The 14,049-nt window shown below is 39.1% G+C and overlaps 1 protein-coding gene across 6 annotated transcripts in view; it reads left to right on the forward strand.

The window, feature by feature from the left end:
• LOC105475542 (dynein cytoplasmic 1 intermediate chain 1) overlaps positions 1 to 14,049 on the forward strand; it is a 319,181-nt gene that overhangs the window by 95,030 nt on the left and 210,102 nt on the right. The gene's annotated exons all lie outside the window — the stretch shown is intronic.

Raw genomic sequence — 14,049 nt, forward strand, 5'->3', positions numbered from 1 at the left:
AGGGAGATGTGTATTCTGAAAACAGGATAAGTGAAGGTTTCATTGTTAGAGGCTAACGTTGTTATAGCAAAACAAATCCTCTTTTTACTTTATGTTATTTTATTTTTCGGTGTGGTGAAGAGGATGTTGGAATTCTGGGTTCCTTGTTGTTATGTAGTAAATATGGACAAAAGCCATGAAATACAAAAATGATTAGCATTCCCCACCTGGTGATTTACAAGAAATATAAAAATCACTTTTGTTTGTGCAAGCTACAGGTTTTCAGTTTTGGTTCTAAATAAATAATGCTAAAAGCAAAGTGAATCAGATTCCTTGAAGTCCAAGGTGCCGTCAGGCATTCTGAAAATCTTTCCTATACAAACTGTTGTGGGGACAATTCTTTTGTAGCAGGGCCTCCATTTTTCAAGCCCCAGTGAAATGAATTTTAGAAGCAAACAAGTAGCACCCTCTGGTGGTCAGCTTTTAAACCAAGCATCCCAACAAATGAGACCTGTATATTAACGTGGCTGAAAATACAAAGTTGGGGGGAAAAGAAAGAAAAGAAAAAGAAAATACAAAATTAGAAAAGCCTGTGAGAGTTCACCTAGTCTATCCTTGGGCCTCCAGACAAGAACAGGAAGATCGTTAAAAAACATCCTCACCACCCAACCAAAACATTTGTTTGACTTAATTTGCTGCCAGAGGTATTTGCAGAGCTGTAGCTGGAGGCATGTTTATTTAGCCCAAAACTTGACCCATAGCATAAAGTTATACAACTGAAATAGGAGAAGGAGTGAATTATTTTTTAAAATGTGTACTTAAGATATTGGAAGTGGTAAAGAAATATTTACAAGGGAAGATAAATTAAGGATGAAAAGGCATCAGCTCTAACGTTTTAAACTGGAACACATCAAAAGGAAAAGGCTGTACATTCCGTTTTATTACTGCAAGGAGAGCTTGGGAGCCCTCATTATGCTGTGGTCCAAGCAGCAGGAAAGGAGGAATTTATTTCTCAGCCATTGGCAGAAGTTCTTTCTGTTTTGTTCACAAGATCCATCAAGCTTTTTTGTGGTAAAGGGCATTTAGATGGTTCAGATTCCACAATACAGAACCCAAAGCTAGCTACCGTAGTTCTTGACATTTAAGCAATCCCGGATGGATTTGGACAGAAAAACCTTTCAATTTGGGTTCAGCAAACTGCCCCTCCCCACAGGCAATGATGCCTTGACCCTTGGCTGCCAGCAGTCACCCGGCTGCCTGACCATCTAGGGTGCTGGTGCTCACTTTCACCTGCTGTGGGGAGGTGGTTGGCAGGAGAGCTGCACGGACCAGTGGACACTTGGCAGTGAGGTTCTACCATGCGGCAGATGTGGGCTGGCTCCACTGTGGGGTTTGAGCTGTGGCAATGTTTTCATGACAACTGCGCCTTTCAGTGGCAGAAAACAACTACTGAATTTTATGACACAATGAGGCTCTTGGGTGGCTAACATTTGAAACTGTGGCATATATAACATCCACTTTGGCTTGCTGTTGCCCATAATGTAGGAAGGCATGCTGATTATTTTTTGTCATTGTTTAACTGTGAGCAGTTTAATGATATTCAAACTAATGATCTCAGAGCATTGATTTGTTCTGCCTCTAATGGATTCTAGTGCATTCAAGTTTTTACACATTCCCATTTTACTTTTGAAAATGAAGGGGAAGGTACTTTGGATTTGCCCAAGCTTAAGTATTCTTTCTCTGCTCTGCACTGCAATGAACGTTCTCATCATAGTGGCTATCAATTTTTGATCATAATGATCTGTTATGAGAAACACTCCAGAGTGTGATATAAACAAGCAAGATATAAGTATTAAGTCTCCATGAATACTGTTCTTTCAACAAGGTTAGACCTTCCTTCTCTGCAAGGAAAGAAGGCCGAGAATGGGCAGCACTGACTTGGAGAAGGATACCTTTGCCCCAATATGTTTTAAACACATAATTTTATTCCCAAGTAGCAAGAAAGGAAAAAGAAATTATGGTCCCCTCCAAGGCTACCTCTGCGTTGCCTATTATGAACCCATTTCTGTACTGACCATGAGGTCCTGAGCTTAGGGAGCCAGTCTTTTGCATCTTTATTATAGAGAGTAAATGACCGGCTTATCATAAATACCCAAGAAATGCTGTTGAATGACAAAGATAATGCCAGACGTCTCTAGAAACACCAATTCACTATGGTCCCCCTGGGGGAATGAAAATTTCTTAATCTGCTGGAAAGATGCAAGTCGCACTGGAGGAAGGAGGAGGAAATTTCCACAACCTGGTGCATAATGCATAGTTTGTTTTGATAGTCACCTGGTATCTTGTGGTCAAGGTTTAATCTCTACTCAGGCCCAGTAGCAAACCAAGACATCTCTCTCAAAAGAAGAGTAGTAATGCAATAAAGAGGCCACATTATTATTCTAAAATCCAAGCACCCCTTCTGTGACTCACCTCTTAGGGACATTTGTTTGATTTCCCATAGACTCTTGGGGCACCATTGGGTCAGCTGGACCATAATTTCCAAGTAGTATAGCCATTTGAGAGTAAAAACTTTCGAACCACTGGGTAAATGGATTGAATAAGTACACGCAAATGTTGAACATGTTGCCTGCAAAACCCAGAATGACTCACTAGGCATTTTGACTCTTAATGTTAGAGAATTGAGGTATTCCCATATACTTTGGAGTTTATCAGATGACTAGACCAATACAGACTTTCTTAAGGTAGTGGATCCTTATATTTTCAAAGATTTTTTCCTCCATCCTCTGGCCTACATAATGTCTTAACTAGGTCTTATAGGTACCAGCTACAGCTGCCTCTCCAGGTTCTGCTGACATGATGCTCCATGTTGAAGGTGAGATTGTCAAGGGCTACAGATACAGAACTGGCTCAGCCCTGATGTAGGATGATGAAGATGCAAAGAGAAAGGAGCTAGGTATTTGGCTGTCAAGCAAGGCTTAGTGTAGAATATGGTTTGGAGGTACTCCCAGGCCTCCGTATTCTTACCTACATTCAATTTCCCATTATTTCCTGATCATTGCTCTCACTTTCACATAGGTCACCTGGTGACACTAGCAATTCCACAGACCTTATTCAGAAACCCACAGAATTTAAACTTTGCTTTTGACTTTGACATTTCTGTAGACACTTATCACAAGCACAGAAAGTCTGTGGGTCTATGCCTAGAGCTAAAATATAGAGACTTGAGCCTGCCATCTATTTCTTGAAGCTGTCCAGTCCCGTTAGAAGTATCCACCTCACCCTAGTGTCTTTAAATTCTTCATGCCATTTACACTATTCAATAGCAATGAAAATTTGATCCCCTAAGTCCTTCTTTTCAATGGACACTTGATTAAAGATCACCATAGAAGAAAAATTATGTAGCTATTTGTTACAGTTGACAGATTCCCATTCCTGAACTCTTACTGAATTTTCACTTCCTTTAGCATCAGCCAGGGCAGATAACCAACATCAGCTTCCCATGTGACTGTCTTGTGATGGTAGTTTCTGTACCAGACTGAGTTTGTGGTTGCTGACAATAGAAACTAACTCTAATTAAATTTAAACAGAAAAAAAGGTTCATTGAGAAGATATGAGATACTTAATAGAATTGACCAAAAAAAAAAAAAAAAGCCAGAGCATTAGGTTTGAAATAAAAAGTAAATTAGGTAGCTGCTATGGACTGGATTGTGTATCCCCACAATTCGTATATTGAAGGCTTAACCCCTAATATGACTATATTTGGAAAAGGGCTTTTAGGAGGTAATTAACGTTAAATGAAGTCATAAGGGTAGGGATCTCTAATTGGTGGCCTTATTAGAAAAGGAAGAGAACCAGAGAGAGATCTTTCTCCCTGTGTTTGCATTCACTGAAGAGAGGCTATGTGAGGACACAGCAAGAAGGCAGCTGTCTGCGAGCCAGAAAGAGAGCTTTCACCAGAAACTGAACTGGCTGGCACCTTGATCTTGGACTTCCCAGCTTCCAGAACTATGAGAAAATAAATTGTCCTTGTTTAAGCCACCCAGTTTATGCTATTTGTTATGGCAGCCCAAGCAGACTAAGACAGCAGCTAACACAGCAAGATCACACCACTGAACCTTCCTGGTTAGAAGACCTGAGCCTCCTGACTTCCTGTCACTGGATACTCTCTGTTAGGCTCATGATTTAAACTCTGTAGTCACTGCTGCCTTGGAAATCTCTAACTCTCTCTGCCTCTTGACAGTACTCCCTCAAGGAAGTCCATTAGCTAGGCCTGGGTTACATGCCCCTGTGTTAGCTGTGAGGGACAAGGCAGAGAAATAACTGCCCCAGTTCAGCTTCCCATAATGTTTGGGGATGCTATGACTCAACTTTGATCTTTTCTTATATCCTTCCTTTTAAAACAATGGGTGTTTGGATGCTAAGTGGCCAAGAATGTATATTGGAAAAATGCCCACTTTGGTGTAAGGAAAAGAAAAAAAAAGGGAGGTAAAGAGAAAAATAATATTTATTATGTGTTCAGCACACTCATATACATTATTACACTTGTAGCATTGCTAGAATTTACTCACCTTATAAATCAGAGGTGCAGAGAGAATGCAGTTCCTTTATTTTATCTGCAGCCATTTATAATACTACTAGTTGACATGGAGAAAATATACAAAATAAACAACTTTAATTCACTCTCTTCTTTTAAACAGTCCATGTTAGTATGTTCCATTAATCTTGGGTAGAAATGCCCAAACTCAGTGTCCCCCTCTCATCTGCATCTCTCTCTGAGATCATGACCAATTGTAGAAGGAAAAAAGATGAGGTTTACATGATCTAATGGCCTTGGTGGAGATAGGGAGGATGAGGGACTCTGGCCTTGTGCTAGTCCCTGGCAGCATGCTGGCTGACATCTGTTGCTCTCTGGCATGATGTCCTTTGTCCATCTGGGCACTGGCACCCTGTGCTAGAGTGTGTAGCTGGTGAACTTGTGATTTGTTCTTTTGGCTTAGTGTGGCAATGTTCCTAGGGAGCATTGGCTATCTCTCTTTTGATGACTTAGTCTCCTCTCAGCTGTCAGTGTCTCCAGACCTTGAGTCAATGCCTTGTCCTTTCTCCATCCTAGAGGTCTACCTTCAGCCCATGCCATGCCTTTATCCACCACAGCAGATCTCTTGGCATACTGACTCTCACTTTATTGCCCATGCCTCAGAATATTTAAGGGAGGTCCTCAACTGTTCTTCTCTTAGTCTTATCATGCCAGTCACCCCCAGGGAGGCTCAGATGCCTGTGGTGAATAAGATCTACTGCATGATGGTCTCCTTTCAGATTCCCAAAAAAAAGGAGTGTGGTTCAAAAACCCTGTGCTCATTCCTCTTCTTAGTTTAACACTCCACCTCTCCTAATGCTTCCCCCAGAAAGTGAAAATCTAGATATATCTGAAACTTTGTCTCTTCTTCTTCCAAAATGCTCGTATCTGGAAATAAATTCCCTGTTTAACGTCTTTCAATTTATATCTTCATTCTACCACAGAGTCTCAAGGTTTTACTGTTCTGGACAGAAGGAGTGATCTTGGTAGTCATTTATATTTTAAATGGTAAGGAAAAAAACTGGAATATCCTTTCTCCCTCAATTAAACTTGGCTCTCAAACTACAGTGGGATTACAAAATTCAATTTTTTGAGATGGAAGCTGAGTTTTACTTTAGCTGTTTTATTTTCATTCTTCTATATCAAATTCTAATCTCTCTACTGGCAAATAAATGCCCTAGGTACACTAGGGTGAATATCATTACATTCACAAAGACAAACAGAAAAGCATATTAATAATTTTCAAATACAAGCCCCACTACACACCAAAATTGTTTTTGCCCACCTCTCATAATCAATGACACAGTCAAGAAATAGCAGAACTAAATAATATTACAAGGCATAGCAAACCCATGTGAGATGCTCCATGAATCTGCTTCCCAGTAAAACTGGTAAAAATGATAAACAACAACAACAACAAAAACCGCACAACTATTTAAAATATCTGGGAGCAGTCCTAATAGCATACAGCAAGGAAAGAAAGGAAGGAAAGAAGGAAGGAAGGAAGGAAGGAAGGAAGGAAGGAAGGAAGGAAGGAAGGAGGGAGGGAGGGAGGGAGGGAGGGAGGGAGGGAGGGAGGGAAGGAAAAAAGGAAGGAAGGAAGGAAGGAAGGAAGGAAGGAAGGAAGGAAGGAAGGAAGACATTTATATGATAAAACTAATAACAACTTGGTAAAAACAGGAAGATTCTATGGTATTTGAATCATACTCCACTCCCTCCTTGCCCCCAATTCAGCTTTAAGGAAACTCTACTTCAGGTGGATGCAGCAGAGAACACAGGGCTACCTCTCCTGCCAGCTCCCAGTTGGAGAGCTACTGTGTCTTCCTGGAAGAGGCAAGACATTAGCCCCAGCTACTTGTTTCAGGAGATAAGTTCCAGGCAAGTGTGAATACAAGGTAGGGACTCCCTTTTTCAGCCCAACACGGACTTGAGGGATGGAGATTTTACCTTGGGTTCAACATGCTGAGAACATGGGATCCCAGTTGTCTTCACCATGGTTCATGTGTAAAGCAGAGGTTTCATGGTGGGAAAAGCAAGCTAAGTAGACCAGAAGCAATAGCAGCACTCCACTCTCCCACACACCCAGCTGCTAAAGCAAAAGTGTCACTCAGAAAGAAATGTGCCATTGTCCCCTCCCCCAGCTCCAGAATCTTGGTGCAGAGATTTTGACCAGGGAGAGAGGCAGGTCCAAATCAGAGAGCTCAGAATCTCTTCTCAAAAGAGCTAACATTATTTTCAATGTTCAAGCCTAAGGGCATCCACAAAACAATCAAGGTAATGGTGTAAAACAATCAAGGTAATGGTGTAAAGCAATTAAGAAAAGACTGGTAGGTGTGCTAAATGTGTAGATAAGCTGAAACATAGCTAGTTTACCAGACAGAACCAGGAAAACAGACAGCTAAGAAGAACCCTTCTGGGATCACAACACATCTCAAAAACTGGTCTCAAAAACTGTAAATTAAATTCAGGCTTATTTCAACCTGTGGAGTAATTTGTGCCCCAGGGCAGTGTTGAAAACGATAGAGCAACAATTATGGAACTCAATGGCAGTGAATTAGTGAAACTGAACAGTTGACGTGATCACAGAAAGGAACTGCTAAATGGACTACAAAAACCTGTTACCGCATAATAACTATGCACATGCCCAAGGCTGTGCCCTTCCAGGATCGGTATGAGAGGATTCACACTACGGGAGGACAAGGGAGAACAGACTTCAGCAAAATAGCCCAACCAATTACTAAACAAATAAGCAAGCAAATAACAATAACAAACCTGGGGGTTGGGGGGAGTGGTATCCAGTGCTACAATATATTATCAAAGTCAATTTCTTAAAAAAGAAAAAAAAAAAAAAAATATATATATATATATATATATATATATATATATATATATATATATATATGAGGCATACAAAGAAACCAGAAAGTCTGACTCCTACACAGGCAGGGATGCAGGCAACATAAACTGCCTGTGAGAGCAACAAGATGGATTTAACAAAGACTTCAAAGTTGTGTATGTGTGTATGTGTTTTTTCAAAGAACTAAAAGAAACCATACTTAATGAAGTAAATGAAAGTATGATTACTATATTTCACCAAATAGAGCTAGAAATTTGTTTGAAATAAAAGAACCAAATGTAAATTCTAGAGTTCAGTACAAAAACTGAAGTGAAAAATGCATTAAAGGCACATAAACAAACATTGAACTAATAGAAGGAAAGAGTTAGCAAACTTCAACATAGATTGATAGGTAGTATGCAGTCTGAAGATGAGAAAGGATAAACAATGAAGAAAAACTAAGAGATCCTCAGTGAAATGTGGGATACCATTAAGCAAATCAGCCTACATGTAACAGGAATGCCAGAAGGATAGATCAAAGAAAAAGGAGTAGAAAATATTCAAATAAATAATGGAATAAAATTTCTCAAACTTGATGAAAAACTTAAACCTAACAGGCTCTAAACTCCAAGTAAGATTAAAGCAAAGAGTTCCACAGACACAGCATAGTACAAATGCTGAAACCCAAAGAGAAGGAAAATATCCTGAAAGCAGCAAGAGAAAATGAATTTCCACTTACAAGGGAACCCCAATAAGATAAACTGCAGACTTCTCATCAGAAATAATGATGACTAGAAGACAGTGGTGTGGTGTATTCCTAGGACTCAAAGAAAAAAAGAAAAAATCACAACTATCAATCAAGAATCATTACCTAGCAAAGCTATCTTTCAGAAATGAAGGCAAAATAAAGACATTCACTTCTTTGAGAAATTCGTAGCCACAGACCCACCTTACAAGACATATAAAGAAAGTTATTCAGACTGAAAGTGACTGACCCCAGGCAGGAATTCAAATCTATAGGGAAAAACAAAGAGCACAAGTAACTATAAAAGACAGTATACATACATCTTTCTTTTTTCTTTTCCTTATTTAAATAGCAGTGATATAAAATACTATACTTATAATTGTATTATTTGGCCTATAACCTATAGAAAAGTAATATATTTTCTAATAACAGCACAAAGAAGGTGAGTGGGAGCACTTTGTTATTTACAGAAATTCTCCATTGTTCTTTTTTTTTTTTTGCTGAAATTCTATAGTCTATAGTAACTAGAATTAAAACTCTTACATGAAAAAGAGTCTTATATTTTGGTGATAGTAGGGAAATGAAGAAGTAATTATGGGGAGAGGATCAGCAAAAGGAAAGTAAGTGATAAAATGATCAAACAGTAAAAAGAGAGTCGTGCTTAGCTCTCGTGGCATAAAGCAAGAAAGAAAGTCATTAACAAATAACTAGTCAAAGACATGGAAATGAGGGCAGAAGAGCTCTGTGTGGCCTCCATACATTTTAGACAGTTAAGGGTCAAAATCTTGCATATCTAGTTGAAGGTATTAGAAATTCAACCATATGACCTAGGCTTCATGGGGGGTACATTAAGAGAGGAATGCCTACTTCCCCTTTTCTGGTATCCAGAAAGAGTAAGCTTCCCTCCAACTTCTAACTTATATGCCTTTCTTTTCTCCTTCTAATAGAGAGATAATTGTAGGAAGGTAATTGTCCAACATTTTTTGATTGGATGTAACTAACTTATCAATGGTTCTAAGAATGAAGAATTTGGTCTCTTTGTACTAACCTTCTCCCCAGACCAGTTAGAGGTAAGTGTTTGCTCTGCCATATAGGAGCTATTCCAAGCTCTAGAATCTGGAGGGAAGAAGTAGTAAGTCCAGTTTTACTTTCACAGTAACATAATTGTCAACCTATTCCTTATTACTAGTAATGATGATAGTTTGGCCTTTATTTGTTTTATTTCTGTTCTTATTTTTCAATTAATTCAGAGCTTGGACAGGAAAAAGTGGTACTATTTCAAAACCCCAACACCTTGGTACATTGCCTGGAAATCTAACCCAGTCTTCCCACATAGTAAGAGAGAATTCCACCAACTGAACACACTTCCTGTCCACATCTGATGTTTCTTCCAATGTGAAGTCCATTCGTGGAATACTCTTAGCTTCTTGCCACCCCTTTACCACTCCACTCTACCCTGCAGACTCCATCCCCAGAGGAGGTGAAATGATTTATCCAATTGGTAGGTTTGCAAAATGACCTGGGCAATTTCAGGCCACCTCCAGTTTTTTTCCTGGGGGAGCCAGCATACCTGTAGGGGTTATAAGTTACTCTCTTCTCCTCTGTGCCATGAGTCATACTCAAGTCACCTGCAAGAGGGGATGCCTGTCAAGTCCAGCCTTACCTGTGAGAGAGTGGGTAAATCTGCCTATTTCAGGAAGTCAATTAGCAGATCCATTTGGCTTTCTTCATAACCTGCATTTTCTTTCTTTCTTTCTTTCTTTCTTTCTTTCTTTCTTTCTTTCTTTCTTTCTTTCTTTCTTTCTTTCTTTCTTTCTTTCTTTCTTTCTTTCTTTCTCTTTCTTTCTGTCTTTCTTTCTTTTCTTTCTTTCCTTTCTTTCTTTCTCTCTTTCTCTCTCTCTCTCTTTCTTTCTTTCTTTCTTTTTTTTTCTTTCCCTCCCTCCCTCCCTCTTTCTTTCTTTTTCTTTCTTTTCTCTTTTCTTTCCTTTTCTATTTTTTCCCTTTTCTTTTCTTTCTTTCTGAGACAGAGTCTTGCTCTGTCATCCAGGTTGGAGTGCAGTGATGCGATCTCTGCTCAATGCAACCTCCGCCTCCTGGGCTCAAACGATTCTCTTGCCTCAGCCTCCCGATTACAGGCGCACACCACTGTGCCCAGCTAATTTTTGTATTTTTAGTAGAGGTAGGGTTTCACCATATTGGCCAGGCTGGTCTCAAACTCCTGATCCTCGTGATCTGCCCACCTCAGCCTCCCATAACCTGCATTTTCACTTGTTCTTTATCAACAATGAAAGTGTTATTTTGGCCTCCTTCTATTTTTTATCTTTCTCTTATTTCTCACTTGGATGCTATTTATTTGATCCTCTTAAGAATCTCAAACAGTAGAAGGAAAATTATGTCAAGATGTCAGTTCTGAAGAAATCAAAGTACTGAAGATAATATTAATGACCATAGGTAATTATACAAGAAAGAGTAACTTAGGCAGAGGGGAGAGGGTTATATTCTAGGGACAAGGAAAGAGCCCATTTGTAGAAGTGGATTGATTACAGGGTCAGTGTGGAAGCAGCAATAAAGTCACCTTGATGCTGAGCCCTGAAGTCCTTTTAATTCTCTATGAATGTGTGTCAATGCTGAGCCTGTGTGTGAAGGTACTAACTGTGTAGGTTTGTGAGGGAAGAGAGCCAGGAGGCTTGCTATACTTGATGACTTATTTGACAAGGAAAAAGAAAACAAAAAAAGTAAAACCTGATCTCTGTTACCATAGAGCCATAGCATGAAATAAAGGTGGGCAGATCATGAGACCAGGAGATTGAGACCATCCTGGCTAACATGGTGAAGCCCTGTCTCTACTAAAAAAAATACAAAAAATTAGCCAGGCATGGTCCCAGCTACTCAGGAGGCTGAGGCAGGGGAATGGCATGAACCTGGGAGGTGGAGCTTGCAGTGAGCTGAGATGGCACCACTGTACTCCAGCCTGGGCGACAGAGCGAGAACTTCAGACGATTTTGTTGCAGTAAGATATATCAGACTGAAAACCTTTCATTTGCCTAAAGGAAGGTAGTTCTTGGACTATTCGGGAACAAATGATCTCTTTCAATAGCTCAAAACTTGTAGTGTGGCATTTGTTTTCCTGTGATCAATAGAGCAAGTGTTCATTTTCATCATGAGTGTGGCATACTGGAGACTCAGGCTAATTATTTTTCTGGTAATGGGGAATAAGATTGAACCGATGGCTCAAAGCAAGTGAGAATAACCTTTGATTCCCTCTACCTGATTATTCTCTAGTGTCATATGGCAGCCCCTGGCAGCCCATTCACATTTCTTGATTAAGTAAGCAGTTTGGGTCAGGCATATGGTCATGCATCTAATAGTTCTCTGGATAATATTAGTTCCAAGGTAAGAAAGAAAATATAGTTAAATGTGTATGAGTTTATAATTTATTAACTGTTTACAGGGGTGGGATTTGCATTGCACATTGCTACCCTCATAACTCCCATTTGTTTGATATATGCTCTGGGTGAGGACACCATATTCATATGAATGTTTTCATCTTCAGCAGAACCATTTAAAATTTCCTTCCTTTCCTATTTCCTCCAGTATGTTCTCTATTTCCAAAACCATCTTCATTCCATTTTCTTTTGTTTAGGATCATAAATTTCGCATCTCCTGTCAACCTTTTTGTCAAGAGGATATTGTGAAGATAAAATGACAAAATGGTTGCAAAAAACACTTTTCTTTGGACTATTATTTCAGTAATAGGTATTGTTTTGCTGCTGAAGGACTGAGAAAAGTTATATGGATACCAATTTTCCCCTCGTAAAGTAGATCAAGACAATGTTCTTGCCGAAACTGGGTATTTCTTAGTGATGTTGAGCTTTGGGAGGTGTCTATTTTCTCCAGAAGAGGTCAAAGAGATACACCATATTTCTTAAAGTCCTAGAGAGAAAGTTTGAGCATCAGTTTCCCTCTATCCATAGTTCATTCACAGTGGTAGCCTCAGCAGTCATCCAGCAGAACTAATGTCCCCATCATCTTCAGGTGCTCTGAGTAAGTAGTGATTTGGGCTGCTGTAGAGATCCTTGGGTGGGCTGGCAGTGACACATCTTCCAGTAATCATTACTAGAAGTGTCAGCCTAGGTAAATTCATGTTCATCTGGGACGATTTTCTCTTACTTTGTTTAAATTTAACCCAGATCTTGAGATCCAAATGTTATATTGAACATTAGTGAGGTACAGCGAAATTTGAAGAGGTGGAAAAAGTTTTCCTTTCCACCCTTACAGAGACAACACACTGAGGAAATAGGACTCTCCCCTCATCTATTTAGGTAATCCTTGGCTTGGCATATTTGGGTAAGAAAATGAAAGGTTGCCTACATAGTTGAAATCTCTCGTCACATTATATCATCTGAAGCCTATTTGTACGTTGGGATCATTTTATTTGGTTTTGGTTAGGCATAAAAGTGTTCTGTGGTCTCCTCTTTTTTCAAGGCCTTCTGGCTTTTGGAAAATTGAGTGATTTCATCCCTGTCCGGGTTTCCTAGTGAAATCTTGTATTTTTACTCAAATTACTTGATCAATTAGTTATGTCAGCTGCCCAAAATGTGCCGTTTTATTAATAGCACCTTTTATCAACTCATTGGAATTAGAAATTGCAACCATGGTTTGAGGCTGGTAACATCTTGCAATAATTTAAAAATATTACTTTTAAAAAAGACCTCACAATTGCTCATTCGTGAACTTTTTGGATGTGTCCCTGTGTGAGAAATTGCATTTTTATTATTACTAGTTCTGACACACTGGATTAGATCTTGGCTATTGTTAAGTGGTTCTATCTGCCCTCAAATCTACCGAGAGACACAGCATTTTAAATGAATTTAATTAAAATGGCATGCGATTTATAGAGCTGCCTCCAGTCAGTATGCCATTCTTCTTGACTGAATGGAGTTTATACTAATGTATAATGATGTTTTATGTGAGAGATGTTTGAAACTTCTTCATAGTAGCCCCAAGGTAGTTTCCGTGGAATGACATGGTGGTGAAATTTTAAAATTCTAAAAATCCTTTTATACTTAAGTGAGTCATGTTTACACTAACTAATGTATGCATAAATGTGTTAAATATGTTTGTCGAAGCTGTGAGAGACATGGATTGTATTTCAACACCAGCAACATGTTGGCAGTGAGAGATTTTTAAGAAATTCAAATCTGGCAGCAGTTTGGAAGATGTGAGGAAAGATATATGGATACCAATAATATGTATTATTCTTTGAAGTATGAAAACAGACCATTGTGGAATTTCCTCTTAAAATTAGTTCCTTTGGTCAACTAGTTTTAATGGTTCTCCCCCAAGAAACAAGAATTATCCATAAAGGTGATTCTCAGCATCACTTTAAAACAAAGTCTTGGAAAATATCAATAATAGAAGTTTATGTTTTTTAAATGAAGATATTTTTTGCATTTTTGAATATTTAAAAAAAATAATTTGTTCAATAAAACTTTATAGAGGGAATCAGTGAAGCCATGTGACTGAATAGACTCAAATTCTGATTCTGGAAATTGATCTTTGATGGTAATGATAGGAGAACTGCAGGGAAGTTATCTTGACCCATTTTCTTCCACAGTCAGTCTTTTAAAATGACACTACTGAGAAATGCAGTCTTTGCATCATCTTTATTAAGTACACAACAAAATGTCTGGCAATATTGTAGACCCCAGAGGGACATGGTTACAGAAGAAGTGGTTCAGCGGAAGGGAGTAAGCTCCGGGTAAACATACAGCACAAATGAGGAAGAATTTCCAGGACATGGAAACTAACAGGTAACAGAGACAAGCTCAGATTGGAGGAGCTCACCTCAGCCTCTCAAAGTGCTAAGATTACAGACATGAGCCACCATGCCCGGCCCTTCATTTTTTTTTT

The sequence above is a fragment of the Macaca nemestrina genome, chromosome 4 (genome assembly GCF_043159975.1).
Source record: "Macaca nemestrina isolate mMacNem1 chromosome 4, mMacNem.hap1, whole genome shotgun sequence".
Lineage (NCBI taxonomy): Eukaryota > Metazoa > Chordata > Mammalia > Primates > Cercopithecidae > Macaca > Macaca nemestrina.